General features: G+C 48.0%; 1 protein-coding gene across 37 annotated transcripts in view; it reads left to right on the top strand.

Moving 5' to 3' along the window:
• Positions 1 to 17,036, top strand: part of PLCH1 (phospholipase C eta 1) — a 208,780-nt gene that overhangs the window by 72,319 nt on the left and 119,425 nt on the right. The gene's annotated exons all lie outside the window — the stretch shown is intronic.

Raw genomic sequence — 17,036 nt, 5'->3', positions numbered from 1 at the left:
GCCGCGGCGTGTGCGCCGGGTCCTCCCGCGGCGCGGACGCGGGTGTCGTACTCGGCCCCGGGAAGCCTGCGGCGGTGCTTTCCGGCGTGCCGGTCACGGCCGTGTGAGGGCTCCGGCGGCACGAACGGCTGACGCCCGCTGGCGCTCCGGCCGCAGCTCTCCTGGCACCCCAGGACAAGTGGAGCGGGTGCCGGTCAGACACGCCGGCCTCGGCGGGCCCGGCCGTCCTCGTGCAGGTGACGGAGCGCCGCGCGCGGAGGAAGTCCAGGCGGCCAGCGGTGCGAAGGCTGAGGCACCGCTTCCTGTCTTCCGAGGTTCCTGGGGGGAGGAGAGCTCGGGGCCTGAGCGCGGGACAGGCGAGGCCAGTGGGTGCTCAGGTTTGCTTGCAGTTTGTTCCGGTCAGAACTGGCCCTTCCACCGAGCGACTCGGAGGGGAGAACTGGAGCGTCTGGTCGCCTGCGGGGGACCGCGGACGGCGGTCGGGGCTCTCGCTGACGGCTCTGCGGGCGCCGCTGGCAGGCAGCTTCCTGCTGAAGTCGCGGCCGGAAGTGGAGGAGTCGGAAGGGACGCGCTTGCTGGACGTTTCCGTTTACTTGCCGAAGGACGCTAAGCTCTGGAAGCTGTTTGGTTTTAAGACATTCTTGTTAGTTCTGCAGATTACAGTACTGGTCTGTGCTTTTCACTGGAAACGTTAATAACGCAGAAGTGTGTGAGATAAGGTGTGAAGGCCTCTGGGCCTGCGCTGCTCCACCCTCTGGCGGCGTTGGCGGGGGCAGGTCGTGGTCTCCCCAGCTTGGCCTGTGCGCCGCGCACGGCGCCTTCGCGGGGCCACTCCGCGTCCTGCGCGGGCTTCCTTCTCTTCTCTCACTGTCTGGACGCGCGGACGTTCCTCTCCTTACGTGCGCGTCTGCCCCCCTGCTGAGCGCGTGCTGGTTCCAGGGTCGCACTCTGTCGGTGGGTGCTTGCGGTTCTGCTGTTACTCGTGATGCTGCAACAGACCTGCCTTTACGTGAGCTTTGTACCCTTGTGCAGCACAGGAGCTCCAAGAGTTGAAGCTGCAGGCTTGAAGAATAGGAAAATTTTGATAAATGCGGCTAAACTTCCCCAGTCTGTGAGAATGCCTATTTACCCGTGTTCTAGCCGACACTGAATGATGTCAGCCTTTTTTTTTTCTTTTTTTGAGGAAGATTAGCCCTGAGCTAACATCTGCTGCCAATCCTCCTCTTTTTGCTGAGGAAGACTGGCTCTGAGCTCACATCCGTGCCCATCTTCCTCCACTTTATATGTGGGACGCCTGCCACAGTGTGGCTTGACAAGCAGTGCATAGGTCCACACCCGGGATCCCAACCAGCAAACCCTAGGCCACCGAAGCAGAATGTGCACACTTAACAGCTGTGCCACCAGGCCGGCTTTGATGTCAGCCTTTTAAACACAGACAACAATGGAATATTATTGTTTCAGTTGTTTTTCGTGAGTCATTGGCATGTTGAGCGTCTTTCACGTTTATTGGTAGTTTTCTGTCTATACAGTGTTTACATCCTGTAACCACTTTTATGTTGGTTTATCTTTTCTTACGGATTTGTGGTTCATTGAATATGAGGCAAAGGCAATGTCTGTTACGTATCTTGCAAATCTGTGCACCCACTTCCGTCTAGTTTCTGGGTTTGTTCATAGTGTGTTTTGTCATTTTTTTCTGCAGTTTAAACGAAATATTCCAGTTTGGGGACTTGAGCTGATTTTAGGCTCCCAGGGAACATTTGATGGAAGAGGCCTCCCAGCCCCCGGCCGTGGCCTCCTTGTGGGTCTGCAGCGTTCTGCATGGCAGCTCCCCAGGATAACAGAGCTGCCGAGCGCTTGCTGTGGTCCTGGTAGACTGTTACTGCTTCCGCACACCATGTGGTTTCAGTAGCTGAGTGTGGATTCAGGTTCAGAAGTGCTTGGTTTGGGTTTTCCTGCTGTACTAATGGTGTGATCTTTGGTGAGTTTCGCTTTTGGAACAAGGGCTGTGCTGGTGTCTCACAGGACTGTCTGAGCCTGCTTGCTATGGCTGCTGGTCCTTCACTTGGAAGGCGCAGGAGGGCTCTGGCCCGCATGTTCCCCTGCCTGGCCCCCTGCCTCCTGCGACAGGGAGCCTTCCCGTGCGGCCCCTGTGCCTCTTTCTTGGGAACTGAAGGATGCAGAACTTCTTCCTTCCTGATGGTGATTTCTGTGTCTGTCTGTCTTACCAGACGTGCCAGGATTTTGGAACAAAGCCACTGCTCTTCAGACGGTGGGGCTGACAGGCAATTTGGTATTACCGTGTTGGATGCCCTGGGAGATCCGGGTGGATGTGAGGACTTGGCCTGTTGGGCAGCAGTCTCATTGCTCCCCTGCCCTGTCCTGGGGTGGCGTAGGAGATGGTGAGAGGCTGCCAGCACAGGTGTTCTTGTCATTTCCTCTGAGTCCAGGGCCGTCTGCCTTGGAGTTGGCTGCACCTCCTGAGTGAGGAGGGAGGAATCTTCCTGGCTCCTTGCTGGCCCGTCTCCTTCAGATGGACACTCTCACAGGAGGCCCTGCAGAATGCTGCTGCCACGTGGGCCTGGTTGTGAGTTGGAAGAGAGCAGCCTGTCCGGGAACAGAGAAGGGCATGTGAGGAGTGAGTACATCCCTTTGTTCCAATCCAGAGAGAGGGTTGGGGTGAAAATAAGAATAAACCGAACATGGTTTAGAGTGAAATCAAATTAGGATTTCCTTTGTTAGAAACTCTTTCTTCTCTTTAAAAAAATTTTTTCCTGTATTGTGTACTTATTGGAATCAGGACTTTTAGATTTGCTGAATTCACCTCAAGTGTTTTTCAAAGGGGGAGTTAAATAGGTCTGGGTCCCTCGACCACGGAGAGAGTCTGACGAGGGCCCTGACCTAGGGGTCGGGATAGAGAGTGACGAGGGCCGTGACCTGGGGGTCAGGATAGAGAGTGACGAGGGCCATGACCTGGGGGTCGGGATAGAGAGTGACGAGGGCCATGACCTGGGGGTCGGGATAGAGAGTGACGAGGGCCGTGACCTGGGGGTCGGGATAGAGAGTGACGAGGGCCCTGACCTGGGGGTCGGGATAGAGAGTGACAAGGGCCGTGACCTGGGGGTCGGGATGGAGAGTGACGAGGGCCGTGAACTGGGGGTCGGGATAGAGAGTGACAAGGGCCCTGACCTGGGGGTCGGGATAGAGAGTGACGAGGGCCGTGACCTGAGGGTCGGGATAGAGAGTGACGAGGGCTGTGACCTAAAGGTCGTCTGAAGGTCTGGCTGGGTCTGGAGGGTCCATTTTCAAGGTGGCTCACATGTTGACCTCAGGTTGTTGCTGAGTCCCCACTGTGGGCATCTCCACAGGGCTGCTGGGTAACTAGCCCAGAGTGGACTGATCCAGGGGCCAAGCTGGAGGCTGCAAGGCCCTTTCTGCACTGGCTTTGGAAACCATGTGCTCACTGTTGCAGTGCTCCGTGGACTGCCTGATTCTGTGTGAGGAGGCTGCACAAAGACTTAAAGACCAGAAGTCACAGCTGTCTAGATGGTTGGCAGGGGCTATCCTGGAGGCTGGCCCCACAGGTGCTGTTTCAGGATTAAGTTCAGGTATATGTAACATGAAATCTAAATCACAGTGCCTTAAACAAGAGAAAAATTCATTTTCCGGCATGTGAAAATCCTGAGGGTTGGCAGTCTGGTTTGGCAAATCTGTGCCCTCCCAGGTCTTGGATTTTTTCTGTCTTTCTGCTCTACCATTGTTAGGACTTTTGTAATCACTAAGCTGTGTGATAAGAGAGAGGTATAGGGGTTTTAGGGAAAGGGCTGGGCTCCTATTTAAGGAAACCTTATGATTACAGGATGGCTGCTGCAGTTCCAGCCATCACATCTACATTCAGGTCACAGGAGAGATCAAGAAGAAAAGGGCACCTGTTAACTGAATCTGTCTCCTGTTAAAATACCTTTCATGGAAACTCACTCATGAACTTGCACTTATGTCACATTGGCCAGAATTTAGTCACATGACCACCCATATCTGCAAAGGAGGATGGGAAATAGGCTACACTGGGCAGAGGGCTCAGGGCGTGGATGAGCAGCGACCCGTATCTGCCAGGGGTCGAGCAGATGTCATGCCCTTTGCTCCCGTGTGGATGGACTGTGTGCTGCTAAACCACCTTTGTGATCAGTAACAGGCAGAAACTGCTTATGCGTGTTTCTGATCACGTGGGCTGTTGTTGTCAGGAGGACACAAAACGGGATAAAGTCAGATGTACATTTCCCTGGATGGGATGATTCTAGGGTCCCAGTGTGAGAACTGTTTCTCCAGGGGAATTTATTTTCCTTCTGTGCCCACAGAAACAAGATGCTGTGACAGAGTTTCTGGGTGTGAGTGGCTCTCCCTGTGCGTTTCCTGCTGTCGTCCAGTCAGGAGCCTGGCTCCTCGCAGTGGGCCGAGGGTGCGGTGCATTCTGCTCTGCGTTTTGTAATTGGGTTACTGATTATCATGGCTTTTTTTGTCCGTTTGCCTAAGGCCTTATCTCCCTGAACCAGAAAATAGGGATGTTTGGTGTTAGTTCTACTTTTGGTTCTGATTCCCTGCTTATTTAGACATAAATTCAGTGGCTAGAAGCATGAGGGAAAAGGCAAAGATCTGTCCTCTAGAGCGTGGAAGACAGTTATTTAGAAATAAATTGTCAGGTTAATTGCAAGGGGTAAGAGGGTTTTTGATCAGCAATTCTTAAACCATATTCCCAAAAAACAAAACCTGGTGAGCTGAACTAAGGTAAGTTAGTTAAAATTTGGCTAATGGAGGTTACCACAAACCCCACAACACAAACTGTAGAAAAATCTAAGTTAGAGGAAGGATATTCTCATGCACTAAACAAATCTTTCTCACCTGTTTCTGTGTGAATTTAGACCCTTGACAAGCAGACGCTCGTCCTTGTTGTTCTGAAAGGATCGACGGTATTAATGGGGAGAAACCCCCCATCACAGCCGGCTGGTTTCTTTGCCGATGTTCGGCTGGGTCAGCTGCGTCCTGGTCGCTTTGTGGGTGTGGAGTTGGTGGGAGTCTTCGAAGAGCCTTCTGTGTCCCCAGGGAGCCCCGTGACCACTCAGGCCCTGCCCTGCTGTCTCCTGCCCGTGTCCTGTGGCCCTGGGGATGCACTGCGCCTCTGCTGCCACAGGCCTCTTCTCGAGAGCTCTTGAGGCTGCCGTTCATGTGCGTGTTTGTCTTTCTAGAGCTGGCTCTTGGTGGAAGTTCAGAAACTTAGTGAGTCCCCTAGGCCTCTTCCCATGGAGGTGACGGTGGAGGCGGCATGGGTGAGTCTCCGGTTTCCCCCGAGTTCTGCTTCTGCTGCAGTGAAGCTCGCGGTGGTGTCTAATCCACGTGGCACCTGGCCTTGGAGGGTGGTTCAGTGTGGATACTGAACCCTCCTCACTTCTTGGTCCTATGGCCTCGGGGAGTAGCTTGGCTTGTTTGTGCCTTGGTGTCCTTTGCAGTAACATAGGGACAAAAATAGTACCTGCTTCTAGTGGCTTAGATAATAAATGACTCTGAGCACTGTGAATAGTGCCTTATGAGTACATGTTGAGCGCTCTGTAAATTTTAGCTCTTCTTCTTTATTGTCACACTGATGTTTTCACTGTTTTTGTAACTGGAAATAATTACTCTCTGACCCATTTTTTAGTGTGCCACCCTTCAGCAGCTGGTGAGTCTTTGAATTAGTGGTTTTATTAAGGTTTTTGGCTGATCTAAATAGGATTAAATTCTGGCCTGGCGGTTAATGACTTCTCTGCCAGAAAAGCAGTTAGGTTTTTTTTGGGTTCAGTGTGAATTTTCAGTTGCCAGTATTCAGGTCCTGAAACTTGAGTTTTGATGAGGACTTTTCCCCCTCCTCAGTTCTGACCACAAAGTGGGTCAAGCACAGTTAGGGGATACTTGGTTTTGTTACAGATAGAAATACAAGATTATGACCATGTAAGTCTAAGAGAAGATCCATAAAGACAGGTTGTAGGAAACACTGACTGGAATTCTCAAGACTTGTATTTAAAAGAAATGTGATAAATGTTAGGGCCAGTGAGCTAATCTTAGAAGGTGTCTGTTCGTCTTGTGGTTTATGTTTTAGATTGAAACATTTAGATTGAAAGTCGAGGAGCTGCAGAAAGGGGACTCCATTCCTTCTGCAGGGCCGCGCTGGTCCACGTGCCACACCCGACTTGCTCTGCCCCTCCTTAGCCACCTAACATGTGGCTGTGTTCAGAAGAAGCGAAGGAACCCCCAAATCTTAAGGGATCTAGAAAGACTTTGTGAAATTAGTGAAAGTATTTGCTACCAAGTGGTACCTTGTGAATTCACTGGTTATTTTCTTTGAGAGGCTGGGGAAAGGGTCTGCACTTTCAGGAGGAAACGTTGGGGGCCGAGCTGTGAGAGCAGCAGGTGTCTTCTCCCAGGCAATACCCAAGTGCAGCACTTTACATAGTGGACACTCCCTCGTGACATAGTCTCTGGTCCTGGTGACTTAATCACACAATCGTGGAGATTCCGAACTGAGAACCTAATAATTCATTGTGCTGGGAGGACAGAGAATGAGTTTCCCTGTCATGTTTAGAGGTCTTAGATAAAACCTGCCCTTCTGAAGAGACATTACGCCAGCAGGCAGCCTTGCACATCAGCAACAGACACCTCCCTGGGACCACAAAAGCCCTTGGTGCAGTCTTGTTCCGTTCCGACCCGTTCTCTACCCTCAGCCAGGGCAGTGTTTGTGAAGATGTTTCTCGATCGTGGGTCACTTTGCTTACAGCTCACAGCAGCCATCAGCGCCTCCCAGAGCCCTCAGGGAGTCTAGGCTGACACTGCATCCCTCGTCTCCAACCCTTATTCCTCCCACTATTTTATTATGTAGACGTCCTGGATATCGGGTCTTCCCAGGGAGCTCGAGGATGGCTGGGCTTCACAGGAGCCTGGAGCTGGGAGCACAGGCAGCCCTGGACGCCCAGCTCTGGTCTTCGTGCTCCCTGCCGCCTGCCTCCCTCTCTCCGCAGGCTGCCTTTCTCTGCTTTGGCATGCTGGGAAATGGCCACGCCACAGGGCCGGGTTTAGTTCTCTTTCCTGCACGTGGTCAGCAGACATGGAGACTCGTTTCTCAGGCCATGTTGCAAGTTCCTGGGAAAGTGAGTCTGATGGGCTGGAGGAGGACGGCCCGTGCTCCTTGAGCCTGGGGGAGGGTCACATGGGTGTTGGCTGTGAAAGCAGGTTGCCATTTGTCAGGATGGGAGGGTTCCAAGTGCTCCCAGATCAAAACACAGGGAACTCTCTTAGGTAGTGGAACTTTGTTCCTTGCCCCTTACTCTCTGTGTTCAGACAGACTTGGGCCTTTGTCTTTGGTGCCAAGGACTGTGATTGCCATCTACACGGTTTATTTAAGAGGTGCTTAATGCCTCTAAGAACTTACCTGTCCACCCAGGTTGTATATCTTGTGAATTTTTTAATTTAGTCATTCATCCGTTTAACAAATATTTATTAATTATCTCGATTACTTAAGGTGCTGTAATGTATGATGGAATCTAACCATATGTAGTTTAAAGTCTAGCTTATTTTTTGAGGAAACTAATGTTATATATTTAAGCTGCATTCACTTGCTTGTCCAGGGTGATAATCCCTTCATTCATTAATGTTTTCTCCCAGATCTTGTTCCAATATTATAGCAGATGGTCAAACCCTTTAATCCTTTGCCTGTACAGATGCCTTTGACTTACTCATTCTAATTATATGTAGGAGAGTAGACATTGGAAAAATAGAAATTTTCCAACAGCAATGGTCACAACATCATGAGTTTGACATTAATTAAATAACAGGAGATTTTGTGAAATCTGCGAAGCTGAGGCTTTAAGATTATGAACACGGCAGCTTGCCCAAATTGTTTCTAGCATTGAAGGAAGCGCAGAGTTCAAGACTTCACAAGTAAACATTCACATGCAAAGGCGAAAATTAGAAAAATCACAGTCTAGGTCCAAGGTCAAGTCACAGCTGGCTGCTTTGGGAGAAACATGTGCTTTGGTGGCGAAGTTGCTGCTCTGTGGGCCCAGAGTCAAGGCAGCAGAGTACGGCGGGATGGAGGTGTGCCTCCCTCTCCTATCAGGCTTCAGTTCAGCTCTTCATGGGAGCTGGTCCTGGTGGGAGGGGTTCTCCGTGGTTGGAGATGTGGCCTAGTGTTTCTAGCATGCAGTAATGGGGACTGTCGAACGGGGTCTGTCACGGGAGTGTTTCTTAGGGTGATAGTGGATGAAGAGTAGGAAGCCCCTGCAAGGAGACCTGTAGGTGACTGCAGGTGAAATATCTGAAACCACGTCTCCTGTAGCAAGGGAAGGAGCGTTCCTGAACTTGCATCCTTAAAATTCGATCCCTAAAGAAAGTCCCTTGGAGAGCTGTGCGTGATAACCAGTGGGAATAAGCAAGGAGAAGAAGGCGTAACGCGCCAGTATATGCCGCCAGAGGCTGCTGGGGCTCAGGCGAGCTTCCCTCTCAAGCTTCAGTCAGTGGGGAGTTCTGACCATCAAGCCCCTGGGTCATCCATCGTGTCCTGTCAGTGCTCTTGGGTCAGCGAGCTTCTTGTTGGAAGGTGGCGTGTTACTAGTTTCATGAGAGCCCCCTCCAGGAGCCAGGTTGAATGCATTTGGAGGTGGAATGTTATCTCTGTAGTCGGGGATCCGAGAGGTCACTTGAAATCCACGGAGTGAACAGGTGGAGTGGGTGAGGGGCTGTGCATTTGGTTGTGAAAATGTGCCGTTGACGTTTGCTAATTAACAGCAAAGGTGGTGTGATTGCAGGCCTGTCCTGTCCTTCTGCATGGAGAGGCGTGGGAATGGGCATGACTTCTGTCTGAGGAGAAGAATAGGGTAAGATGTGGATTGTGACAGACGCGTTTTCCGCAGCAGCAAAGTGCCGGTTCAGTGTGGGCGACTTCCCTCTCTGAGGGAGAAGGTGAGACGGACTGCGAGCACGGCCCTTGTGGCCTGGCCTTTGCTCACCCAAGGGGCTTTCCTTTCCTGCATGGGGACAGGACATCACATCTTTCCAGGACCTTGAACTCTGGCCCAGTCACATCCACACACAGCTTTTTCCTGCTCTCTTTTCACCTGACGCTGTGTCCAGGGTGGCCGAGGTCAGAGGTCCAGCCTCTGCTGGGGTGGCTGGCCCTCAGGGGGATGGACCTCCGGCTCAGGCTCCCTTGCCCTAGCGGTTTTGTTTTTCTGTGCAGTTTTTCCATTCCATTGTATTTTGCAATGTTCAGACCACACATTTAGCTCTAAAAGTCCTAGACCTGGTTAGGTTTGGGGGAGGAAGCTGCTGAGATTTATCTTGACAGTTGTTGTTGTGTGTGTGACATTTAAACTAAAGTTAGACAAATTGCATCAGTCTATCTGGTGAATGACTATTGTTCTTTTTCTAATTTTTAGGCCATCATAGACTGATAATTTTGTAGAATACAGTAAAAATGAATTAATAAAAAACCAAGACACAAAAAAAGGCAAGCTCCAAATTTTTATTAGATTTAACAGATATAAAATTAATTTGTCAGATGTTATAAAAGTATCTAAATTCTTTCAGTTTCTGTACTCATGTTGTTTTGGGCCCCACAACCAGTTTGCAGACTGCCATGGGTCCTGGGATTATACTTTGAAACATGAAATCTAATTATTTAGTTGAAATTGAAAAAGTCAGATCATACTGAGAAGCTCCCATTTGAGAAATTTCTAGGATTGTCTGTTGATTTGAATTTGTTATATTGATATTGCTGCCTCGGGCCACTTGATTTTTTCGCAGAGCCCTGTCAGCTTAGTCCTGTTCAAGGGCCGTGTGAGCATCTGCCCAGTGGGTGACTCTTGATCAGATGGCCATTCCAGCTTCCTCGGAGTGGATGGGGTAGTGGGGACACGTGTTGTAGGCTGGCCACTGAGCTGTGAGGGAAATCAGGCCCTTCTGGCAAAGTTTTCTTTTCCTCTTCAAAAAGATGCAATGAAACGACCCGAGGGGAGTTTGCCTGGAGCTGCTTCAGCCATTGGCAGTCTGTCCGTTTAAGAAGAAACTGGGATTTTTTTTTTTCACTTTTTCTTCCCAAATCCTCCCAGCACATAGTTGTATATTCTAGTTGTAAGTCCTTCTAGTTCTGGCATGTGGGACACCACCTCAGCATGGCTTGATGAGTGGTGCCATGTCCGCGCCCAGGATCTGAACCGATGAAACCCTGGGCCGCCGCAGCCGAACGTGCGAACTTAAGCACTTGGCTCTGGGGCTGGCCCTGAAACTGGGATTTTTAATGAATTCTTGAATGCTGAATAAGCTAACTATGCTGCTAACTTTTTGACTTCTTTTTATGTGGGATAAAAAACTGTCTTTTAAATAATTTGTGGTTGGTCTTTCTCTTATTTGCAGCCCAGAGCTACTGAAGAGTTAGTAACTGAGGAGTTCAAAGCATATATTTTAATCCTCAGTCCAATTTTTAAGGAAAAGCAACAGTTGGTTAGGTACTTGAAAGTCACTTTCCACGCAGTGGCCTCTCCCGTGCATGGCTCTCTGTCAGGCGTCAGCCGGTTTCTGTGGGATTTGCTTTGCAAGCCAAGTATTTGAGGAGGAGCGTGTGTCAAAAAGCAGGGTGCACTGCAGCCGAGAAGACTGTGTGTTTGAGATCTAGGGCCTGTCTGTTGTTTGGGGTGGGATAGTTAGGATCAAGTTCGAATCCCTTGTTCTGAGAGTTGAGGGAAAGTACCCACGTGTGGGACACTCAGAGCAGGCTGTTGGGTGTAGACGAGCGAGAGCTGCTTGGAGCTCTCACTGGGGGGCTGCATGTGCTTGTTTTTCCTGGGCACTCTGCTTCCAGCCTTTAAAGTTTTCTGAAATGCCCAGATGGAGGAAGAGAGAGGCTGCAGGACTTGAGAAATACCCAGTGGTGTGGAAAGAACTATGAGCAGGTATTTTGGGAATTGGAGTGTTGGAGAGGTGGATGAAAAGGAAAAAGGAGACGGAGGCCAGGTGAGGCCACGCAAGGGTCACTGTGTTAAGCTTGTTTTACAGGTGTTGCCACGTAAGCAGCAGTAGAGCTTGGAGATCTTAGTTTTTTTAAATTATGGAATAAATGGTGCTTTAAGAGTCTGACGTTATGTGTCAGGAATTGTTCTGAGCAGTCTTTTTATTTTAACTCATTTAGTCCTGGATGAAGCCCTGTTACAGATCGGGGAAGTGAGTCCAGGGAAGTTGGTGAGTTGCCCAAGGTGCCATCGCCCACAGTCTGTGCTCTGACCATTGGACGGTTCTCTCTCCATATGGACTGTCTCAGCTGTCCAAAGAGTGGAGAGAGGATGAGCCGGGGCCAGCGTTCCACTCTGTCGTGCGAGGAGACAGACATGGTTGGCCCTGCTCCCTGCCCCTTCTTGCTGGGGTCTTTCTTTCTGTGGGTGGGGTTTGCTTTGGTTTTGGGGAAGAGCCCAGCCCCTCTTGTGCCTCGTTGGTCCTCCTTGCTCCAGCAGTCCTGCTTAAAGTGACTGGAGGTGGTTTTCGTCCACCTTGTCTCTGGAGCCCAGAGCGACCCAGCTCTGCTCCTGGGCCGCTGTCCCACCCTGGCCCTGTTATAGGGTGGCCCCTCAGCATTCATTTAGTCCTCGTTTCGCTACAGGAGCTCAGCAACGCCCCACTGCCCGGCTGGTACTGGTGGCCTGCCCCCTGCAGGCATGGCCATCTCAGCACTGTGAGCTTGTGGCAGGACCAGAAGGCAGTGCCACTGCTGGCCTGTGACTGGGGAGTGACGCTTGTCTCATTCAGGGCCACGGTGGACAGTGCTTACCCCTCACTTGCAGCCGGCAGTTGGTGGTGCAGTCGAGCCCTGTGCTTCTCCTCTGCCCACAGTGCAGGTGAGCCGTCCTAGCTCCCGACTCGGTTGGAGGGTGATGGCCAGCCTCTTTGATGTACCATACACCCTTCCTTTGGTCACGAACGTCCTATTTTCTCTGAGCTGTTTTGATTTTAAGAAATTAGGTTGATCTGGAAAGATACGTGAAATTATTAAAACAGTTAATTTGATATTGAAATGTAAGTTTTCCTGCAATGAGATATCACCTTACACCTGTCAGAATGACTATAATTAACAAGACAAGACATAACAAGTGTTGGAGAGGGTGTGGAGAAAGGGGGACTCCCATAATGGTGCTGGTGGGAGTGCAAACTGGGGCAGCCACTATGGAAAACAGTATGGAGATTCCTCAAAACATTTAGAATAGATCTACCATACAGTCCAGCTGTTCCACTGTTGGGTTTTTATCCAAAGATCTTGAAAACACGAATGCATAAGGATACATGCACCCCTATGTTCATCGCAGCATTATTCGCAATAGCCAAGACTTGGAAGCAACCTAGGTGCCCATCAAGGGGTGCATGGATAAAGAAGATGTGGTATTTATACACGATGGAATGCTGCTCAGCCCTAAGAAATTATGAAATCCAGCCATTTGTGACAACATGGATGGACCTTGAGGGTATTATGCTAAGTGAAATAAGTCAGATGGAGAAAGTCAGATACAGTATGATCTCACTCATAAGTGGAAGATAAAAACGACAAACACACACATAGCAACAGAGATTGGATTGATGGTTACCAGAGGGAAAGGGGGGAGGGAGGAGGCCGAAAGGGGTGATTAGGCGCGTGTGTGTGGTGATGGACGGTAATAAGTCTTTGGGTGGTGAATGTGATGCAGTCTACACTGAATTGAAATACAATGATGTACACCTGAAATTTATATCATGTTATAAACCAATGCTACCTTAATAAAAAAAAAATGCAAGTTTTCCTGCCACCCTAGGGTGATAAGCAGTAGAGTTATAGGTCTGCTCTAGGCTTAGTTATTGATACTGTTAGAACAGCTCAAACGAATTTGGAGAAGACATGGCTTTCAGCCCATAATTCCCTAAATGTATGTTCCCCTTAAGTAAAAAAGAGTGGTGGAGTCGGGAGTGCATCAGCATGGAGCCTCTGTTACAATTTGTTCTTTGATTTTTCATCAGCTGTTCATTGAGTGCTGCAGGTACTGGGGTCATCACAGTCATAAAAACATGAACATTCTTACCCTCGTAGAACTTACATTCTAATGGGAGGGACAGACAATGAGTAAGACAAGTAAGATCATGACATGGGAAATACATAGCCTCTTAGGGAAGTTCTGCTTTTGGACTATGATATGTTTGAGAAGTGGTCCTGAACCGTGGGAACTCTTGGTCCCTTCACCACGGGAGCCACAGACTCCTCTCCACCCTCAGGGGCGACTCTTCATGCTCCCCCACATCTCCTGCCTTCTGTCCTCTCACCCTGTCAGTAGAACTGACCACTGTGAAAAGGCAGATACTTACGAGTTCTTCACATGCAGGGAGTGGGAGAGCTGGGTCTGGAAGCATTTTTCTGGTGGCCCATTGCCGTCACTGGCAATGTTGGCAGTAGAAGTGAAAGTGATTTTTCTTTTCCACGAGGAGCTTTGATGTGTGTGCCTAAGTGGGATAGGGTAGGAGGTCCGCCAAGGAATCTGGCAAGTTGGGAATGAGGTTTTTATTAACATAAAAAATCCATAGGGATTACTTCTCCAGTGTGACTGCCATGAGCATTCATGACATTGACATTATAGATCATGGGCAGACTGTCCTCTGTGGGTTACTAGTGAAAGATTCTCCTAATCCAGACGAAACCTTAAGAAAGCCTTCCTCCCTCTCTCTGTCTCCCTCTCTTTCTTTTTTCATTTTAAATAAACCACCAGGAATTTTATTTTCTTTTGTAAGATCTTCCTTTAAGCAGAGCTCATAAAAATCTTTTGTGGTCCAGCGTTTTGAAGTGCCTTCATGGCGTGGCTTTGTAGAGACACAGTTGGGTTGACTTAGGCCTGGTCATCTCAGACTACAGAAGAGAAAGGCAGAAAATCGTATTGTGGAAACTGCATTTTGGACTGAGAGATATTTACTCCCCAACGATAAACAGCTTTACAGCCACTTTGTTCATGATTATGATGATGCCTCTAGGAGGCAGCAGATGCTCGATTCGCTCACCCTAAATAATTCCACGTTCTGGGTTAAGGCATGGTATTGGTTTAGAGAAGACATGACTTTTGTGTTGTGACAGAGACATGGGGAATGGCGTGTGGCATGTGGGCGGGACTAGGGTACCTTGTGAATACACAGCAGCTGGTTTTGTGGGGTTTCCACCTGTAGCTGTTTGGTGGCTGGACTGTTTCCAAGAGCAGCTATCTTCCACACAGTGGTGATGGTGTGCGATGGGCCTCTCCACCCATATCGCCTGGCAGCCGCGGCCGCTGGGGAGCTACTGAAAGCTGCCATGGAGGTGAGCTGGCCCGTGGCTTACCCTGGATGCCACGTTTCAGGAACAGAAGAAAGGGTCCACTGGTCAGAAACGTGATTTCAGTTAAATGAACCTTGCTGATTGTTTTCATGTCCCTGAGTGGAGTACTTAACAACAAGAGTCCTTCTGGGCACTTGTTCGCCTGGGATGGATGCGTGTAAATGCCTGGTGGTGATCATCGTTCCCTAAGTGCTGACAGATGCTTTGTGTTATTCATCAAACTTTCTTCCATGGTTAGAATCACACTGTTCATAGCACCACAAAGATGTTTTCTGAGAGTTAAAGATGTCGGCCTTGGTTGTGGTTTTTTGTTTTTCAGATCTTGATTGTGGAGATAAACTCTGATGTTTGAATTGCCTTGTTCTGCTGGAGGAAAAGACTTTCTGATTACAGTACTCATCAGCAACTGGAGTGCTGAATCAGTTGCAGAAATTCAAAATAGCATGCAGATGGTAATTGTCCTGTGGATAGATCTTTAGGGAAGCAGCCCATGGGATGTGGGTCTGTGTGGTGTTCATCCCCCAGCAGAGTGTTGTGACCCAGGGCAGGTGAGCAGGCCTCCTGGGGATGGACTTGCACTGTTGCCTTGGAAATTGTTTTTTTATTGAAAAGTTTCATGTGTAGAACACTGTAATTTGACTTCTGTATACACTACAGTGTGCTCACCACCAAAATCTGGTTCCCATCCATCGCCATACAGTTGGCCCCCTTCACCCCTTTGGTCCTCCCCACACCTGCTTTCCCTCTGGAAACCACCAGTCTGTTCTCTGTATCTGTTTTTGTTTTGTTTGTGCGTTTATTCCTATTTTTTTCTATTCCACATATAAGTGAAATCATACAGTAATTGCCTTTCTCTCTCTGACTTATTTCACTTAGACTAATACTCTCAAAGTCCATCCATGTTGTCACAAATGGCCGGGTTTCACCATTTCTTATGGCTGAGTAGTATTGTGTATATATACCACATCTTCTTTATCCATTCATCTGTCAGTGGACACTTAAGTTGCTTCCATGTCTTGACTGTTGTGAGTAATACTGCCGTGGACATAGAGGTGCATATATCTTTTCAAATTAGTGTTTTCCTGTTCTTTGGATAAATGCCCAAAAGTGGAATAGCTGGATTGTATGGTATTTCTATTTTTAGCTTTTTGAGAAATCTCCTTATTGTTTTCTATAGTAGCTGCACCAGTTTGCAATCCCACCAGCAGTGTATGAAGGTTCCCTTTTCTCCACACCCTCTCCATCACTTGTTATTTTTTGTCTTGCTAATTATAGCCATTCTGACAGGTGTGATGTGATAGCTCATTGTAGTTTTGATTTGCATTTCCCTGATGATCCGTGATGTTGAGCATCTTTTCATGTGCCTGTTGGCCATCTGTATATCTTTGGAAAACTGTCTGTTCATATCCTCTGCCCGCTTTTTGATCTGATTTGTTTTTGTTGTTGAGATGTATGAGTTCTTTATGTATTTTGGACGTTTACTCCTTATGAGATACATGACTTGCAAATATCTTCTCCCATTCAGTGGGTTGCCTTTTCATTTTGTTGATTGTTTCCTTCACTGTGCAGAAGCTTTTTAGTTTGATGTAGTCCCATTTGTTTGTTTTTGCTTTTGTTGCCTTTGCCTGAGGAGACAGATTCATAAAAATGCTGCTAAGACCAATGTCAAAGAGCTTACTGCCTATGTTTTCTTATAGAAATTTCATAGTTTTAAGTCTTACATTCAAGTCTTTAATCCATTTTGAGTTAATTTTTGTGTGTGGTGAAGGATAATGGTCACTTTCATTCTTTTGCATGTGGCTGTCCAGTTTTCCCAGCACCATTTATTGAAGAGACTCTCCTTTTTCCATTGTATGCTCTTGGCTCCCTTGTCGAATGTTAGCTGTCCATAGATATGTGGGTTTATTTCTGGGGTCTCGATTCTGTTCCATTGATCTATGTGTTTGTTTTTGTGCCAGTACCATGCTGTTTTGGTTATATAGCTTTGTAGTATATTTTGAAATCAGGGAGTGTGATGCCTCCAACTTTGTTCTTTTTTTCTTTGGATTCCTTTGGCTCTCTGGGATCTTTTGTTTTTCCATATAAATTTTAGAATTCTTTGTTCTATTTCTGTGAAAAATGTTATTGGAACTTTGATAGAGATTGCATTGAATTTATAGATTGGTTTACAAAATGTGGACATTTTAACAATATTAAGTGTTTCAATCCATAAGCATGGAATATTTTTCCATTTCTTTGTGTCGTCTTTGCTTTCTTTCAACATGTCTCTTAGTTTTCAGTGTACAGATCTTTCACCTCCTTGGTTAAGTTTATTCCTAGATATTTTATTCTTTTTGTTGCTATTGTAAGTGTGATTGTATTCTTAGCTTCTCTTTCTGCTAGTTTATGTGTAGAGATGCAACTTGATTTTTGTATGTTGAGTTTGTATCCTGCAACTTTACTGTATTCGTTTATTATTTCTAATATTTTTTGGTGGATTCTTTAGAGTTTTCTCTATATAGAATCATGTTGTCCACAGGTAGTGAGTTTTACTTCTTCCTTTCCAATCTGGATTCCTTTTATTTCTTTTTCTTGCCTAATTGCTCTGGCCAAAACCTCCGGTACTGTGTTGAATAGGAGTGGTGAGAGTGGGCATCCTTGTCTTTTTCCT

This window comes from Equus przewalskii, chromosome 15 (assembly GCF_037783145.1).
Source record: "Equus przewalskii isolate Varuska chromosome 15, EquPr2, whole genome shotgun sequence".
NCBI lineage: Eukaryota > Metazoa > Chordata > Mammalia > Perissodactyla > Equidae > Equus > Equus przewalskii.
The sequence above is the reverse complement of the archived record's forward strand: the minus strand, read 5'-3'. Positions and strand labels throughout refer to the sequence as shown.